The 16,121-nt window shown below is 45.4% G+C and overlaps 1 protein-coding gene and 1 pseudogene across 3 annotated transcripts in view; both read right to left on the bottom strand.

The window, feature by feature from the left end:
• The window catches only part of PKNOX1 (PBX/knotted 1 homeobox 1), an 83,553-nt gene extending 68,033 nt beyond the window's left edge, over window positions 1–15,520 (bottom strand). For all 3 annotated transcript variants that reach the window (XM_077119004.1, XM_077119006.1, XM_077119005.1), the window contains exon 1: window positions 15,392–15,520. The gene's annotated coding sequence lies outside the window, so the exon portion shown is untranslated. The remainder of the gene's footprint in view (window positions 1–15,391) is intronic.
• On the bottom strand, window positions 4,621–14,550 carry LOC143648694 (cyclin-K pseudogene; annotated as a pseudogene).
• Window positions 15,521–16,121: the final 601 nt, after the last annotated feature.

Genomic DNA, 16,121 nt, shown 5'->3' with positions numbered 1-16,121 from the left:
GAAAACTTAACAATGGCAAAATATAGGTATGTACCAGCAGAGCCCCTAAAATATATGAAGCAAATACTGACAGATGTATAGTGAGAATTAGACAATTCTACATTAATATAGTAGGAGACGTCAATAAACCACTTTCAATAATGGACAGAACATCTACACAGAAGATCAATAAGAGAACAGAAGACTAGAACAATACTCTAAACCAACTAGACATAATAAACCCATATAGAACACTTCATTCCACAGAAGCAGAATATAAACATTCATCTCTAGTGCATATAGATCATTCGCCAGGATAGACCATAAATTAGGTCACTAAATAAGTCTCAACAAAATTTAAAAATATTGAAATCATGCAAAGTAATTTCTCTAACAAAATAGAAGGAAGCTAGAAATCAGTAACAGAGGGAGAACTGGGAAAATTCACAAATATGTGAATATCAAACAACAGATTTTTAAACTACCAATGTGTCAAAGAAATCAAAAAGGAAATTAGGAAGTATCATGACTAGAAGGAAAATGAAAGCATAACATTCTAAAACTTATGGAATGGAACAAAGGCAGTGATGAGAGGAAAATTTATAGCTCTAAATGCTTAAATTAAAATAAAAAGAAAGAAAGAACTCAAATCACAGACTTAACCTCAGAAGTGGAGGACCTAGAAAATGAAAAAGAAACTCAACAGGAAGTCAGCAGAACAAAGGAAATAAAGATTAAAGGAGAGATAAAATAGAGAATTTTTAAAAAGAGAATTAACAAGACCAAAAGTTGAGTCTTTGAAAAGATTAATATAATCAACAAACCTGTAACTAGACTGAAGAAGAAAAAAAGAGCACACAACTAAAATCAGAATGCTAAGAGGGGACATCACTACTGACCCCACCGGATCATAAGATGATGAAATGGACAAATTTCTAGAAACACATGAATAACCTAAATGGACTCTTGAAGAAACACAAGATCTCAACAGACCAATTATAACAGACTGAATAAGCCATGAAAAACCTCCCCCAAAAAGAAAAGCCCAAGACCAGATGGCTTCACAGGTGAATTCTACCAAACATTCCAAGAAGAGTATCAATCCTGCTCAAACTCATTAAAAAAGTGAAAAGGCAGAACACTACCTAACTCATTCTATGAAGACAACATAGAAATGTTGTCACTTGTTATTTCTCACTACCAAAGCCTGACAAAGATACAAGAGAAGAAAATTATAGACTGATCTCTCTAATGAATATAAATGCAAAAGTCCTCAACAAAAATTTAAATCAAACCCAAAGGCACATTAAAATAATTATATACCATAACCAAGTGGGTTTTATTCCAGGTATGCAAGGGTGGTTCAACTTAAGAAAAGTAATTAATGTGATACGTAACATCAACAAATCGAAAGAGAAAACCATGTGACCATCTTGATCGACGCAGAAAAGGCATTTGACAAAATCCAGCATGATTTTTTGATAAAAACACCTCAAAAGGTAGGAATTGAAGGACACTTCCTCAACATGACAAAGGGCACCCATGAAAACCCACAGCTGACATCACACTCACTAGTGACAGACTAAAAGCTTTCCCACCGAGACTGGAAACAAGTCAAGAATGCCCGCTGTCATCACTGTTATTCAACAATACCCTAGAAGTTCCACCTAGAACAATTAGGCAATAAAAAGAAATAAAAGGCATCAAAATTGGAAAAGAAGAAGTAAAACTTTTACTATCAGCAGACAACATGATCCTATATTTAGAATGTCCAAAGAAATATGTGACAAAGCTACTGGAGCTAATAAACAAGTTCAGCAAAGTAGTGGAATATAAGATCAACATGTAAAAGCCAGTAGTGTTTCTATACACTAGTAATTAGTTATTCAAGGAGAAAATCTAGAAAAAAAATTTCATTTACAACAGCAATGAAAAGAATAAAAAATCTAGGAATAAACTGTGTACCCTAGAAAAACCATGTTTTAATCCTAATCCCATTTTGTAAAGAGCCATTTCTTCTAATCCCTGTTCAGTACTGTGTGTTGGATATTTTAATTAGATTATTTCCATGGAGATGTGACTTGATCAAGTGTGAGTATTAAACTTGTGGGTTTTGATTAGTTTACTGGAATCCTATAAAAGAAGTATTTTGGACAAAGCTTCAGAATGCCACAGAACCTCGAAGCAGAGTCTGCCAGTTAACAACTTTTGGAGATGAAGAGGGAAAATGCCTCCTGGGAGCTTCATAAAACAAGAGGCCTGGAGAGGAAGAGAGTAGACCACTATGTTAGCCATGTGCCTTTCCAGTTGAGAGAGAAACCCTGAACTTCACTGGCCTTCTTGAATCAAGGTATCTTTCCCTGGATTCTTTAGATTGGACATTTCTATAGACTTGATTTAATTGGGACATTTTCATGGCCTTAGAACTGCAAACTTGTAACTTATTAAATTTTCCTCTTCAAAAGCCATTCTGTTTCTGGTAAGCGATCTATATTCAGAAAACTACAAAGCACTGCTAAAAGAAATCAAAGACCTGAATAAATGGAAAGATATTCTGTGTTCATGGATTGGAAGGCTAATATGTCATTAAGATATTAATTCTACCCAAACTGATGTACAGATTCAATGCAATACCAATGAAAATTCCAACAGCCAACTTTGCAGAAATGGAAAAGCTAATAATCAAATTTATTTGGAGGAGTTAGGACCACAAATAGCCAAAACTATCTTGAAAAAGAAGAATGAAGTGGGAGGATTCATGCTTCCTGACTTTAAAACATATTAAAATGTAAAGTGATCAAAACAGCACTGTTTTGGCATAAAGATAGACATATTGACCAATGGAATTGAATTAAGAGTTCAGAAACAGACCCTCAGATCTACGGTCAACTGATTTTTGACAAATTTCCCAAGTCCACTCAACTGGGACAGAATAGTCTCTTCAATAAATGGTACTGGAAGAACTGGATATCCATAGCCAAAAGAATGAAAGACGACCCCATCTCATTCCCTGTGCCTCTTTGAAAGGATTATGTACTCCAGAAAAATCATGTTTTAATCCTGATCCATCTTATGGAGGATGCTTTTATTTTAATCCCAATTCAGTACTGTAGGTTGGAAACTTGATTAGATTATTTCCACAGAGATGTGGCTCACCCAATCGTGTGTATTAAATTTTTTTTTTTGGCATGGGCAGGCAGTGGGAATCGAACCCGGGTCTCTAGCAAGTGGGTATTGAACTTTGATTAGAGGGAGACGTGTGACTGCCTGTGCTGGTTTGAAAGAATGTATGGTCCCTAGAAAAGCCATGGTTTAATCTAAATCCCATTTCATAAAGGTAGAATAATCCCCATTCAATACTGTATGTTTGAAACTGTAATCAGAACATCTCCCTGGAGATGTGATTTAATCAAGAGCAGTTGTTAAGCTGGATTAGGTGACGACATGTCTCCACCTATTTAGGTGGGTCTTGATAAGTTTCTAAAGTCCTATAAAAGAAGAAACATTTTGGAGAATGAAGGAGATTCAGACAGAGCAGAGAATGCTGCAGCACCACAATGCAGAGTCCATCAGCCAGTGCTTTGGAGATGAAGGAGGAAAACGCCTCCCAGGGAGCTTCATGAAACAGGAAGCCTGAAGAAGAAGCTAGCAGATGACACCGTGTTTGCCATGAGCCCTTTCAAATGAGAGAGAAACCCTGACTGTGTTCACCATGTGCCTTTCCAGATAAGAGAGAATTCGCTATGTGCCTTCTCATTTGAGAGAGAAACCCTGAACTTGATCAACCTTCTCGAACCAAGCTATCTTTCCCTAGATGCCTGTGATTGGACATTTCTATAGACTTTGTTTTAATTGGGACGTTTTCTTGGTCTTGGAACTGTAAACTAACAACTTATTAAATTTCCCGTTTTAAAAGTCATTCTGTTTCTGGTATATTGCATTCTGGCAGCTAGCAAACTAGAACACCGCCCATTCCAGGTGGGTCTTGATTAGTTTACTGGAATCCTTTAAAAGAGGAAACATTTTGGAGAGTCACAAGAGCCCACACAGCCAGAGACCTTTGCAGATGAAGAAGGAAAATGCCCCTGGGGGAGCTTCATGAAACAAGAAGCCTGGAGAGAAAGCTAGCAGATGTTGCCATGTTCATCATGTGCCTTTCCAGTTGAGAGAGAAACCCTGAATTTCGTCGGCCTTTTTTGAGTGAAGGTAACCTCTTGTTGGTGCCTAATTTCTATAGCCTTGATTTAATAAAGTTGCAACTCAATAAATTCACCCTTTTTAAAAGCTGTTCTGTTACTGGTATATCACATTCCAGCAGCCAGCAAAGTAGAACATCCCCTATACAAAAATTAACTCACAATGGATCAGACAAAAACGCGAAATACGGGCAGAATCTAACAGGCTGGTGTTATAGTATTTTTGAGCCTTCTAGCCCAGGCAGACTGGAAGAATGGGACGATACATCAGAAAAGATGCAAATGTAACAGCTTGGTTAACTGGACATCACCCAGTGATGAACTCAAGTGATAGTGATGAAGTCTCGGCCTTACTCAGCTCCCATGGCTGAGTCTGGAGAGGGCATGACAGTTCCAGGGATGCAGAGAGCTAGGGAGGCCCCAGAGAACGGAAAAGAAGATGCCCCTCCTCTCATCCCAGCTAGAGCTCCTCTAGGGTGTTGGATGATCTCTGCAATTCTTTATCCTCCTTGTACTGATGAGGAAGACATGCAATGGGGCTAAACAACTCTGTGAAGTCGACCTGTCCAGTCCCAAAGCTCTGCATTTCTTCTACATAACTTTATCTCTGAGAATAAAACAGCTTTATTCCCAAGAAAACTGTAGAACGCATAAAGAAATCAGGACAGTATTGGCCAACTTTTACCATTTTGGTGCCAACAAGTGTTAATTCAATCAATACAATTTATGAATTGCAGTATTCTTCAAAATGGAAGCATTGTTTAGCCTCGTAGAGGACTGAGGTCCACAAGTAAAAGCCACAGGCTTCCAACCTGGACAAGAGTGCCACATGGGACTGCTCTGTAAGCATCAACAGAGGCTAAAGAAATGGTCATAGGTTAAAGTCAGGCGTCCAACATGCCATAACACAAACTGCTGAGGGGACAGGACACCTTACTTCATGCCTCATTAACAGATGAATAAAGAAAAGATGTCACCGACACATATGGATAGAATATTAAGGACTCTTGATAGTACCCATGAGCTAGACGAGAAAGGTACTTGTTGCAGTAGTGAAAATCATTTTCCTTAATTTCACTTTGGAGAAGAATCATCTAGCTTCTGATTTCACAATTAATTTTACAGACCAAATGCCTCACTGAAGCATAGGTGCTTCACTGTCCCACAGCCACCCTTCCCAAACCCTGTCCTGCCCACGAGTCCTCCATAATCACAGCCTGAAGACTTATTCAAAGAATGCTTCTTTTCCTTCACTTGCCAGTTTTCAGGAAAAGGAGGCTGGTGGCAGGGGCACAGGAGGTGGAGGTGGGTTGGGAGGGTAGACATGGGGGTGGCAGGGCAGATGTGCAGGGAGCCATGGGGGGTGGTCAGGACACCGTGGGTGGGGCCCTCTGTCTTCATCAGGGACTGCAGGTTCTGACAACCTTCTCCGGACATGTAGGAACTGGTGGTGGACATTCCTGTCATGTAGCTGGAGGGGGGTGGAGAGGTTGGTGGGGGATTGGCGGTGGCTGGTGCACTGAGGCCAGGTGTGCCAGAGGGGCATCTGGACTTTGGGGAAGTTGCTGGCAACCACAGGGCCTGGTGGATCAGCTTCGTTTAAGGCAGCTGCCAGGGGAGGCTTCTGGTATGGAGGTGGATGGACCGCAGGCATTGGTGGGTGAGTAGTCTCAATTTTGGGAATCCTTGGTGGTGGTGGTTCTGCTTTGTTCGCTATCTGCACAAATGTCCTGCGAGATACATCACCGCTACTACAATGATCTCCTTTTGCGAGAAACAAGCACGGCATATTTAACCTGCCTGAGAGGACTGGGCTGCGAGATGGTTTCATCTTGTGCTGCTTGCTGCTCCTACTGGGCTGAGTGCTGGGAGTCCTTCTGTGGGGGCTGGGTAGATACTGGGCCTTGGGACTATTGTGACTGTTGTACTTGTGGCATTTGCAGTGTAAGCTGAAGAGGTGGTGGCTGCTGGAGCTGATGGGGTGTGATGTGGTATCTATTGTTTCCTTTGTGAGTAAAGATTCGGCATTTGGTGGCAGATCGCTTCCAAAACATCAACAGGAACATTCTTAACTGCTCCCACCATCTCCTATACATGGGTTTGGAGGTCCACTCCTGTATTTCAAATTTGCGCAGACGTTCTGCGAGATACATCACTGTTACTGAAATGACCTCTGGTTCCCACTGCAGTGACAAGGTTGTACACAGACTGTCATTTACAAATGTCCACGTCATTTGAACCAACTTTTGAATTTTGTTTTTATCACCTTTGAGTTGTTTCGCATATTTGAGTAGGAATTAGCATGGATGTTTCACCTGTAAATCATACTCTACGGTTTGTACTAAGATTCTCTCCAAAACCATAACTTCTTTCTTTGGGTCATCTCCAAACTGGCCAAACTATATATCACTTAACAAACTACAAGCTATTTTGAAGATATCTTTATATATTTTTTGGCACTTCTTCTACTTTCCCAGCCAAAAAAGACAACATGCTCTTATCTCATATCTTGGAAACTGCTTGAAGGAATGAAACATATAGAATCGATGAAAATAAATTATTCCAGTCACCAGGGTATCATAATGTAGCCCCAAACAAGTGTCCACAAAGATGAACCAAGCTCCCTCTTGGCAATAGTGGGCCTTGGTTGCTGGATCAAGCTCTTCCAATTGCGAGGGTGTGTAAGCCAAGTCTTTCCTATCCCAGCACCAACATGGTTTTGTGTGGTCCAGGTCTGCCGAAGTTACTGAAGGGCTTGAATTTTCTTTATTCTTCTTCATTTACTGAAATAGACTTGTTTTTTCCAGAAGGTTCTCTGAAAATGTTAGAATCCCCTTGCCTCAGGCAAACACTTTTGCAATGGTCCCCCTATACCAATTGTGGCCTCCAGTTACTTTTAATCGAGCCTGACTCTTGGGCATGACTAGACTATGCCTTCCCCTCCTGTTCCCCCACCCCCATCCCCCACTGCAGTCATACCAGCCCCTTCAGAGCCCCCTGGGGGCTGGGGGCTGAAGGCTTTACAGTGGTTTCTATAATTCTCCGATGAACTTCCCAACAGGCAGAGGCACCCCATCTGTTTCTGGTCACCCTTGTATTCTCAGCAGCTATCACAATAGTTGTTTGTTTAATGAATTGTTGACACAATTTATCCAACCCAGGAATTACCTGTTGCATGAAAGTTTGACCTAACTCATCCCATCTGTGCCTACTGCCTACATAAGACAGAAATCTTTGGCTATTTTCTCAATATTGTCGAAATAGATTTCAAAAGTCAATTTTGGTCATCTATATCTTCTTCATAAACTATACATAGCTTTTCAAATTTACTGCCAACAAGTTGTACATGATGTGTTCTTATATATAAAATCTTCATCTGTGTACCGACATCCATTTTGAAAATATTGTATTTCTTGTTTCTTCTTATCAGACTTGTCAGAAACAAAAATTGAGATTTGCCTCACTTCTCTTTGGGCTAATTTTATTTTTCTGGTTTCTTAAGTGAAAATCTGAATTTATTTATTTTTCTTGCTGCCTATTAAATGCATTCAAGGCTATCCACTTTCTTCTGAGAACCATTCTTGCCTCATTTCTTACTGTCATTCATTTACACAGTCTGGAAATAGTTTCTGATCTCCTCTTTAATTCAAAATGTGTGTCAAATTACATTCATAATACTCCCTAATTGAAATTTGCACTCTTGAATAAGAGTTGAGACTTACTCGTCTCTAAGTTCTCAGTGTCAGTAGTGAATGCACAGCAATTTGGGAAGGCCCTTTAGAAACATCTGTCAACTTAAAGTGAACTTTAGGCATCTGAAGGTCCAGCTTTAGTGTTTGTGGAGTGCACTTAGCTGTGAGGATGCCGAGGACGCCATATAAACTGTGTTACCACGCCCGTGCAGGCATGCACCCCCACCTCACACCTCCATAGGGCACCCAAGTGCCTTCTTCACAGACGCCATGGAAAACTCAGCAAAGCATCGTACACGTAGACATTATTTTTGAGTATCTCAATGTTTAGTGTAGATAAGAATTCAGATCATTTTAATGACACCCTATCTGGAACACAGAAAAAATACTAACTGGTTCTGTTTGTACCACAGTAAAAATAAAAAAATAATAATAATGTAATGAGAAAATTACACTAGAAAAAAATTATTAAAGGAAGAGATACTGGAAGATTCTGTAATACATACTCCACGCCATGAAAACAAATTCAGTAGCTGAATTCTTCACTTGGAACATAATTCACACAATTAAAAAAAACAGAAAAAAGAACATGCATTAAAATAGAGACAATGTTCAAGTTCAAAATCATTATGGGTTATAATCTCAGGCTAAACTAGACTGCCATCAAGCTAGAGGTGAGAACATTTGAATAAGGGGGGAACAGTCTCAGGCTAGTGAAAGAAGCAATACCCTGGGAAGTCACGCATCCCCAAGGGTACCACTGTTACAAGAGGACTGAAGGAAGCTGGCAAGCACGCGGGCTCATTGCTTTTAAACCTTTTACAGAAGAAAACACAGGGAGTGTTTTCACTTATTTCAGAAATAAGGGGACTACAGATACTGGAAAGAAAAAGCCCTGCTAAGCAGAAGATAGGTGAGGGAGACACCTAGGCCAGCCTTCCCAGCACCCTCGGACCCCTCCACTGGCCACCAGGCTGCACTCCTTGAGCCTAGACAAAGAAGCAGCCCTCCTGGCTATCACAGAGCGCCGGACACCAGGGTCATTCAGAACAACTGCTGCTGGGGCAGGCGGCCTGGGAACGTACCCCTCCATTCCACACTGGCTCCAGCAAAAAGCAGGGCTTTGTCGGCTTTGTCCCAGGCCAACCAAAGAGCAGTGAGGCAATGGAAGATGCACTGCAGCTCAGACTTCTAGGTTTCTTCTATCATCCATGCACATGTATTCCTTCATGCTTCTGCTTAGATTTCACAGCTACCGTGTGGGTTCTAAGGACACCACCATGATAAGCCAAGCAAGGCTAAAACAGCTGAAGGGGAAACTTACCTGGACTAGGTTTATTACTCAGATCATTTTCCAAAGTTGTGCTATTTGAGTCCATCTTAATCCAGACCCACTTCAACTTGTCCTGGATAAGAATGAATCTGGTGGATAAACTTTCTCCATAAAGGGCCAGACAAGAAAATGTTACAGACTTTGGGGGCCACCAACTGTCTACTGCCTTTGTCTTTTTTCATAACCCTATTGAGGTGTATCAACCATTCTTAGCTCTGGGGCCCTACAAAAACAGGCCACAGTATTACATGGCCCAGTTTGCCAACAACTGGCCTGAAGTACAGCTGTTTAAAAAGACGTTAGATACTGCTATTTATCATGGCTTGCCAAATTCCAACCAAAAGCATTCCTGCCAACCCTAAAGAACACCTAGGGTGTTATATAAGATTCTACAAATTTTCCATGCACTATAATTACTTTCCAGAAAGTTTCTAAGCCAGGTAAGTCCTGAAACTCAGAAGGGCCAGCCTCTCCAGATCATCAACTAGTTCCACTCCCCCATCCCATATTATCAACAGCCCCCGCCAACATGAAAAATTTAGAATTGGCGTAGCCCAAATAACCCTAAAGATTGGAAGAAAGATCAAAGAAGGTGGAGTTATAACAGAGAAGATAGGATTCAACGTGAGTATGACTGCTGAATCAGTATATTGATATTAAAGTTCTAGTCTCCAGATTCTTTAAGCAACTAGAAGGAAAAACCTAAAACTGTGGAACTGCAACCCGTACCAAACTCTGAAATCTGTTCTATAACTAATTGTTCTGTTTCTCTAAAATGTACTGCTTTTTTGTATGTTATTTTTCACAATTAAAAAAAAGTTCACTTATACTTTAAAATTATAGCTGAACTTCTTTTAATTAACTTAAAATTTGCTCTCCAACTCAATTTTGGTGATATCAAGTCTTTTTTTCTTTTCTTTTGCATTTTTACTTCAATATACTAATGCATCCTCTACTTGGTGCAGGACAGTGGCTCCACCCAGCTCTCAAGCTACCAAACGTACAGAAAGGTTTATTTTTCCCAGCAGTGTAGCTTCCTAGTTACTATGAAAATCTGCTTTAACGAAGGAAAACGCACAATTCCACTAACAAAAAATGCAGGAAATTCAGGGTAATTTCGGTTTTAGTATCTACAGAAGGTAACAGGTGGCATCTAGAGACAGATGTGAAGTCAGAAAAGGACTGGGGACAAGAAGATTCAAGAGTTTTGCATACTATATCTCCAGCCTTTTTGTTCCCCCCAGTTATTCATCTTTTTTAAAAAAGCAAAGATTTAATTGAAGATCCTTTCCCAAACTAAACCTCTTTATTAATAAACCCAAGAAAGCTGTCAAAATAGCCAGGAAAACTGTCAAGAACCTAAATTCAAAAGACACCTTCTCCAAGATACCTTTTGAGACAGTAAACGACACATCACCACCGTTCGAGGAGTTTTCATTCTGCATGTGAAGACGTCTCAGGCACCAACCGTGTACAGATGAGCCCTCCCAATCTGTCTTCTAGCCTGGGCTTCATATCCCCTGCCCCAGAGAGATGTGCAGTCAATAATCCACTCTGAGGAGCACATTTGTCAAGAAATCACTTTATTTTTCAAAGAAGGTGGGGGGAGAGGTACCACTGGAAGTTCAATATTTCAAATAAAATCACAGATATCAAATTCTGTTAAAATCAAATCTCTGTACAAAAAAACTATTTTCAAACCCCAAAGGTCTACATATGTCCACTAAAGACAGAGAAAAATTCTAATAACAAACATAATTCAGTGCTTCAGAATTTGTTTTAACAGACTCTGATCTGAGTGGTCATTACAGCTGGCAGAATTTAAATTAAAATATAAACTTCTTAAGACCACGTTTGTCATGGCATCAGTAAAAACTGACACTTGAAACTTTCCTCATGTACTTGGTACTAAGGGTGGATGGGCCTGGTTTATGGAAACCAGGAGCCCCAGCCTTTGAGTCAGGGCCCCTTTTCACATAGACTATCTTTGTTTCTAGGCACCATCTGTGCCCAGGGACAAAGCCCAGCAGGAATGGCCACCAGTGTGCCTGTGCTTCCCAACGGCTCACACCTTCCTCACCCCAGGCCCCCAGCCCAGTAGCTACCCCAAAGCCAGGAAAAAAACAGCTTTCAGATGTAAACTAAACAGAACCACATCTGGCACAGCCCTAAAAGGTACAGGAATAGAGCAGAATCACAAAGTGGTTTGAGAAGAAGTCTTAGATACATTCCTTAAATGGCAAACGGTGGGTTATATAAATACATAGAAATATACATAATAACATTACCTAAAAATGCCACACAGAGAGCTTAACTGATCATGTAAAAACGTATGCATAAACACAGAACTAAATTTAGACAAATGTTCAAGCTTAACAAAATTTGATATTGATTACGTGTCTTTTTTCCTGTAAATGCCTAATTTTTTTTTTGGCATTGGCAGGCTCCAGGATTTGAACCCAGGTCTCTGGCACAGCAGGCGAGAACCACTGCCACCGAGCCACCGTTGCACTGCCTAAATTCCTAAATTTTTTCAATACAAACCTTGAGAGAATATGTTAAACAACACCTAACAGAGCCACACACACCCTACATTAAGGCGTGTTTGGGGCCACGCCACCCTGCACGTGCTCCGAAGTGTGCCCTGGGAAGAGGAGCACCCAGGGGCCCTTGGGGGCTGAGAGGGCTGTGGGGACCACAGGCTCTCTCTCAACAGGCAAGGCCGAGGCCGGGCAGGGGCTGGAGCCTTCCAGAGCGCACCTGCACTCCCAGACCAAGGATGATGACCGTCCCTCGGATCCCCATGACCCCTTTTCCCTATCACTAAGTGATCCTGATCTCCAGGGCCTGAAGAAAGCCTGCTCCACGTCCCCGAGACCTGAAGAAAGGGCCCCAGTCCAGTCTCCCGGGTGGCTTCCCTGGGTACAGTCCGCTCAGCTGGAGGGTAACCCCAGAAAGCATGTGGGGAACATGCTTTCTGGGTGACGGGATCCCACTCCCCCTGAGCAGAAATGATCTCACACAGGGAGGGATACTAGCCATGCCTGTCCATCAGGTAACCCTAACCCTAAGGAGGGAAAGAGAAGGCCTGGATGACAGTCCCATGGGGGAACCCATTTTAGAGAAAGTCCCAGTACAATAAAATGAATCCAAAACTTTACTAACTCAAAGACCCTCAATCTCTCAACCTCAAGTCATCTGTCTCCAAGTTTTTAAAAAGCTGCAGAACCTTTCCCCAAAGAAATCTTTCATTGACCAGCCCTGCTACATATAAAATGGCTAAGACTGAAACACTGTTTCTGCCCCTTCCAAAGTCCCTGAGCTGTGTTCTGTGAACCAGTACTTCAGGGAAACAGGAATTTTAAGCCATTTCAGACTATACATTTGCTTAATTTCGTGCTGTGGATTTTCCAGAAACCATCACTTTAAACCTCAGAAACAAGGGGCTGTTTGCTGAAGGCAGGCGGCAGGCTGGGTGCTCCGACCAGCAGGACCAGGATGGCAGGCCAACAGGGTAGGTATACTGAGGCTCATCTGACAGAAAGAAAAGCAAGGCCCTGGGCCAGCAATCGTAGCCAGGCCTGCTGGCTAATTCCATCAAAGGACTGACGCTCCCTGCCCCGAAATGTTTTACAATGTCCACCAAATGAACTTTTTCTAAAGTATATTACCACCTTGAGGGCCTTCTTAGAGTTTTTGCAAAACCCAGAGTAGTCACCATTGGGGAACCCCACGTGCCTACTGCTACTCCCACACCTGCCATGGTCACCTGTACCATCTGTGCAACTATTCTACTCGTTTGAGGAAGATAAAAGAGAAGGGCACCTACATTTCCCATGAGTAAATAGACTTATAGTGCAGGGGCTCTTTACTTGGTATCTGTGACCTGGAATGAGAAAAACTATCAGCTGTCTGTGTGCACTAAATGCCAGCTGAAAGGCTGTGTTCTCCAATTACAAACGCAGACCGTAAATGCCACAGCTTTAGGAGGACCTGGGACTCTTCCCCTAAGAGAAATCACAGGCATTTTCATAAAACATTAAGTTGTTTCAGAAATTTCAAAATATCAGTTATGCTCATCAAACTCCAAAATTATCAGATCTGCTACTGGATCTTGTCACTTGGTGAGTTAATAAAGAGCACGGTACAGTAATTTATCACCAATGTGTTTTCCAATATTTTGGTAACTGTATTTTTCAGTGGTAAGTAGCTTCCTTCTTGATCCTTTTCATTTTAGTGTTTCTCTGAAGAGACAGAAAGAAGCCTGAGGGAGGTGGGAGGGAGAAGTAAAGTTTAGGACACCCCAGGGGGCACACTTTGCATCACTTTAGCAGTTTCAGGCCTTTCCTTTTCTAATGTTTCAAATGCAATTATGCAACAAAAGTGAACGTTGTAAGTAGAAAGCTACTATTCATATGTAATACTATTCTAAACAGTTACAATACAGTGCCTGGGTTTAAAATATCTATAAAACAGAGGAAAGGAATCTCAAAAAAACACTTTGGCCCTGGTGTCATTAACAACTAGTCTGTTAAATCACAAGCTTAAAACGCAAGTCATCTTTCACCCACCATGATTCATCAATTCCAAAACACTTAAATCTCCGAAATTTTGTGGGGCTCCTTCAAAGGAAAGCACTGTCAGCGGTATCATTCTAGCTGCATACACAAGAGACTCATTGTCTCTTTGAGTGGCAGACTCAATGAAATAAGCGAGCCAGATATCACCCCCCACCGTAAGCAAATTCAGGAAAAATAGTAAAATGGGTGGGGGGGCAGATCGGAGGCAGCCTGCCTCGTCCAGACCACTGTACCTACCTGAGATTCAGGACATTACCGAGATCTACACTGGCAAACGTACAGTTGACCTCAATTCTTGCTCTAATATTTAGCGAAAGCCCCTAAAGTTACACTTAACTACCGTAAGGGGGAAAGCAACCCCTTCCTAAGGAAATTCGGTCACTCTCATAAATCAACGAATGCTTATACTCTAAATAACTACGTTAAGCTGCTCTTACATGTGACAAATCTATTCTGGAGCGCTGCAAGCCTGCGCCCATGCACCGAACACGCACTCCCTTCCGACCGGCCTCCGCAGGGGCCAAGCATCACAGAGGGCCTCCCAGCGGGTCTCGGGCACCATCAGGAACCGGCATTCCAGGAGCCCGCGGGAGGACAGAAAGCAGACTCGAGCTTCTCAAGCCTTTTCAGGTGACTCACGATTCCTCCCTAAAGGAACGCCCGCGAGCCGCTCGGCCAGGCCACTCCGGACCCTGCGGTCATCCACCCCAAACTGACGCCGCGCCTCACACCTCTGTAACTAATTCCACAAGACCAGCCCGACGCTCCGGCGGGACAGCCCCCAGTGCGACCCCCGTGCACCACCCCGCGCCCCGAAAACGCTCGGACCCGGCGGTGGCCGCGGGCTGCATTCCGCGCGCTCCCAGGGCCGCAGGCCAGGGTGGGACGCGAGGGGAGGGGGAGCAGGGGGGAAGCTGAGAGGAGGCGACCTACGAGGGGGAAGGGCCCTGCGAGGAGAGGAGGGCTGCGAGGAGGGGGGCTGCAAGGAGAGAGGCACCGCGGGGATGCGTCCCGACCTCCGCCCGGCGGCCGCCATCTTCCCGCCCCCACCCGCGCGCGAGCCCGCGACCCCCCCCCACCGCTACGGGGACCGCGAGGCTCGCGACCCGCCTACACCCAGGCCCGGGCCGGCGCGCGCCCCCGCGGGCCTCTCAGCCAGGCCCGCCCAGCCCGCGCGCCCCCGCGCGCCGCCCGCGCCTGGCGCGCCCCCGTGCACCGCCCTTCCACCCCCGCAGGGGCGCGCGCCGCGCTCCGAAGGGGACGGTTAGGAGGGCGCGCCTCGCAGCGGGCCCAGCGTGGCGGCGCCTTCCAGAAATTTCCTCCCACCTCAACCCTCACTTAAAAACAAACTCGGCGCGACCCCGAGTGGGTCCCGGCGTGGACGGCGCCCCCGCCCCGCCGCCGCCCGCACCCCTCCCCCACCGCGCCCCCCTCGCCCCTGCCCCGGGGCGGCGGGTCAAGTGCGGGGGCCTGCTTGGCGTCCCGCCCCGCCGACAGCCAGGCGTCGGGTGGCGGCGGGGCGGCGGGGCGGCGGCGGCCGGTGTGATTGATAGGGACGGCGGCGGCGGCGAGCGGCGGCGGCGGCGGCGGAGCGGTTGAGTGACAGCTTACCTGGGTGCCAATCTTCATCACACTGACAAGCGGCTGCAGCAATCGGGACCCGCAGTGCCGCGCCCGCGTCCAACCGTCACGCCGACGCCGGGCCACGCGACACAGCCTCGCTCAATGGGAGGAGGGCGACGCCGACGCGCGCAGCATCAATATTCACAGAGGGGGCGGGGCCTTCCAGCGACGCGCCCCGCCCCGCGCCCTGCCAGACGGCGGGCGGGGGCGGGGCCTGCGCTGAAGGGGCGGAGAGCGCGCCGGGGGCCTGGTCGGCGCCGGCCCCACCCCAACTCGCGCTGCAGCCGGGCCACGCCCCCTCCGGCCGAGCGGGCGCGCGGGAAGGCCCGCCCCTCCCCGAAGGCGGAGATACCCGTCATGACTATGCAGATGAGGGCGTGGCCTCCAGAGCGTGCCGCGCCCCTTTGCCTGCCACCGCAGCTCGTAGTTGCTGCCCGGCCGAGAGCGGCGGGCGGGGCGCAGATGGGCGAGACTATCTTCCGCGGTCGGGGAGGGGCCAGGGCTGGACCGCGGGCGGCCGGTAGTGTTCCCGGCCCGCCCTCTGAGCCTCCGCAGACCGACGCGTCTGTCCGGGCCCGCTGTGCGCTGGGGACCTGGGCTGGGTCCCGCACCCCGCGGCCCTTTCCGGTCTCGGAGGCCGCGCGCCTGCGCCGGAGTCGGGGCCGTCGGAGTGAGCACGTGCGCGCTGCTGCGGAGCCCGGGGCCGGGGCCGGGGCGG

Source organism: Tamandua tetradactyla, chromosome 10 (assembly GCF_023851605.1).
Source record: "Tamandua tetradactyla isolate mTamTet1 chromosome 10, mTamTet1.pri, whole genome shotgun sequence".
In the NCBI taxonomy this organism is placed as follows: Eukaryota; Metazoa; Chordata; class Mammalia; order Pilosa; family Myrmecophagidae; genus Tamandua; species Tamandua tetradactyla.
Note: the sequence above shows the minus strand (reverse complement) of the source record. Positions and strands in the feature narration are given on the sequence as shown.